General features: G+C 38.4%; 1 long non-coding RNA gene across 1 annotated transcript; it reads left to right on the top strand.

The window, feature by feature from the left end:
• Positions 1-2734, top strand: LOC136937044 (uncharacterized). Its single transcript, XR_010875207.1, has 4 exons — positions 1-30; positions 589-727; positions 2292-2343; positions 2486-2734. It is a non-coding gene; the product is annotated as an uncharacterized lncRNA (long non-coding RNA).
• The last annotated feature ends 501 nt before the right edge of the window (positions 2735-3235 follow it).

Here is a 3235-nt window from a genome sequence, read left to right on the forward strand (position 1 = left end):
TCGGTCAGCATTGATGATGGACATGGAACAGTAAATTTTCAATGGATAGTCGGATTGCCCATACACATAGAATTAGCAAAATATTCACAAATGCCCACTTAGCTTGATAAATAACATGCACCCATTTGGTTTTATTGTTACATTTGAATCACTATTTGAACAATATTATGTCACTGATAATAACTCAACTATTGCCACAAAACGAATTGACATGTCCGGTTGTTTGAATTCAGAAAGCTTTGGGAAATTTAGATTTGGAGAATAACTAAATTTACTGAAGATATAACTCAAACCATGATCATCCATTGCCTTACAATTTGTTCCATAAAGCTGTAGGCTACATAAACAAATGTTTGATAGAGAACATGTCATTGTGTTTTCACTGTTCTTATTAGGCAATTTGATATACCGATTTATTTGTGCAAATTGTTAATATAAGTTGCTATTCCGTTTGCTAATGTTTAAGATCGATACCACTTAATTATTTTCACATGTGATTAAAAAAAAGTGATGCCGCAATCCTGTGTAGCCTATCCATGATTTGCTGTCGTTATTGTGTATTTATTTAATCTCGGCAATATTTTCAAGGCACCTCGCCGCTGAAACGAGAGCTTGCGAGACTCCTTCCACTGGTTTGACGGTCTGCAGGGGTGTCTGCGGCCCGTGGAGGCTGGCCGGGATGGCTCGCCGTGTGGATGGTGCAATAGGGTGGGAAAGTGACACCAATGTGAGCTGGATTTACATACCAATGTGTCTTGTTAAGTATGTGCAATGTTACCCAGTTTGTAAGTTTTATTGTCATTTAGATGAGGACTGAAGTTGCACATTAGCACGTGGAGGGAGTGTTATTTGAGTACAGCCATTGCGGTTGTAAACAACACAAAGTAGCCTATACGCAAATCCAGCTCGACGCTCTGTCTTAAGGATATCGACGGCTTCTGTATTTCAGTGCAATGTGATCGAAAACAAATAATGGTGACAATGTAAAGTATAAAAAACACAGACCACTATCTGACATACAAAACACATGTAATGTCGCACAGGGAAATGCAAGTTGAAATTGGATTACCACAGAATGCAAATTACAGTAGCATTTTACATCATTGCCTCCAACTGTGGTAGAGGACAACGATATAGGAAACGAAATGTGACAATTTTAGCATCAGAAATGTAAAAAAGATAGCGTAGGCCGACATTGAAGATATAGTCTGTAAGGAAACCTAGATGGGAATTTAATGTTGGGGAACCGAAGAACTCACAAACAGGTCCAGGCGATAAAATAAATGTGACATCAAGAACAATACAAAACCTTAGGCCTTAGAAACGACATCAGAGATAGAACCTTGGAGATGCTAGTAGCGAGTGATAACACCACAATGAATGTACACGCTATTTTAATGTTTGCCTTAGTGACAATGCCTACATGGTCACCAGACAGATGAAATGGTAAGTCGTGTCCTGTAATTTATGTTAAAGGAAACTGTCATTCCTTAGCCTGGTAATGTAGCCTATTCCGTGTGGCACTTATAGTGACCCTTGAACTCAATCTCTTCTTGCCTATTGATGCATACATATCTGTAACATCACAGTAAATTACCTTCTACTCGAGGTAGCTGCCTCTAATAATCTGTCACAGCCCCCTCAGCAATGTTTTACCCGATTTACCTTCTTTCGAACCCAATTACCCAAATTATGGATGAGTAGGAAAACCCTGTGGTTGTTGTGATGGAGACTCGTTGGATGGAGTCGTGATGGACTCGCGGAGTATATAGCCTTTTGGTTAAGTCCCAGGTACCGGTCCCTGGACCGTAGAAATCATGAGGTTTCTGCTGAAGGACTGATTGATTTGATTTCAGATTATTTTTTTCAGTCTACGATCTATCTCTTATTCCGAAAAGCAATCGAAAAATTTTCCTCTATTTTAAAATAAATAATGAACTTATGAGTGAATGTAAATGTATTTTTCATATGTTTGGAATTTCCCAGAATTTGAATGTAATTATGGATTTTAATATAAAACGTTATTTCCGTTTTACTAAACGATACTAAAACGATGTTTTAAATATCCAGAATAATTTTGGTATTGTCATTCATGTTTTCAAATCCAATTGTTGGTTTTCAATAAATGATGTTAATATTGTTATGTAAACCTTTGGATACTTGTTTCATGATTTCATAAAACATATTTTTAATTGACTGTAAATGAGCCTGTTTTGCTATTCTAACACTCATTGCTGTCAATAAGTCAAACATCACACTGTATGAATATCAATGTTTAATATTCCTTCCAGATAAAGACGCAATCAATGCCTCCTATTCATTATCCACGTGCATGACTTCCAGGTATGGCCTTTGTTATTACCCTGTAATTCCACCCTCAACAGTCCTACATAACTTCTCAGCTCTGTACTTTAACAAATGCCTTCAGGCTATAAATACTAATGAAATCTCTTTGCTTAATTTGATTTTGCTGGTACACTTGCAGTTATGGCTGAACTTTCCCACGAGAGAGACTGATTGGATGCTTTCCAGTCCTTATGGAAACTGGAAAACATTCCGAAGAGCCGGGGTGATCATTTCCATAATTACCCCGATTGGCAGCCTAATGACCTTCTGGAACAATAAAAAGATCTCTTGTTAATTCCATTTCTGTCGCTGACATTCAAGAGATTCCTATCTTACATGTTTGAGGGTTCACAAGATAACAAGTGTACTCTTTTTCATTTTTTCAACCTCAAAGAGCAGTCCATTCAATTAGCCCCAACACACTGCGGGGTAGGAGGGAAAAAGGTTCCTCCTATGACTCTGTTCCTCGTCCCCTGACCAAAGTTAGATAATTTATGGGCCTGGGAGATTATAAAGATGGATCTTCAAGGCAATCAATTTTCATGTTGCGTTTGGAATGGTGGGACAAAAATGAAGTGCGGAATAATTAAAAAGATCACAAGTCTGCCTTTGCATGTAATTCTGAGTGGTTCCTGCCCGCGGACCGCCTTTGATACGAAAGAGAAGTCACTGGTCCAGTCTAACACAGCACAATGGGGGTTTTCAACTCCAGAGGATGTGTTTAAAAATGGGCTTCATGACTTTGGAGCCTGTGTACTCATCTACCACTGGATAACAAGCGGATACTTTTGTCTGTGGAAGAGAGGGGAGGTTTGCATCAATGTCTAAATTTGAATGAGTCACTTGGAATGAAAGCATGAAGAGGAGGGTTTGGGGGAATATTTTTTCG

The sequence above is a fragment of the Osmerus mordax genome, chromosome 27, assembly GCF_038355195.1.
Source record: "Osmerus mordax isolate fOsmMor3 chromosome 27, fOsmMor3.pri, whole genome shotgun sequence".
NCBI lineage: Eukaryota > Metazoa > Chordata > Actinopteri > Osmeriformes > Osmeridae > Osmerus > Osmerus mordax.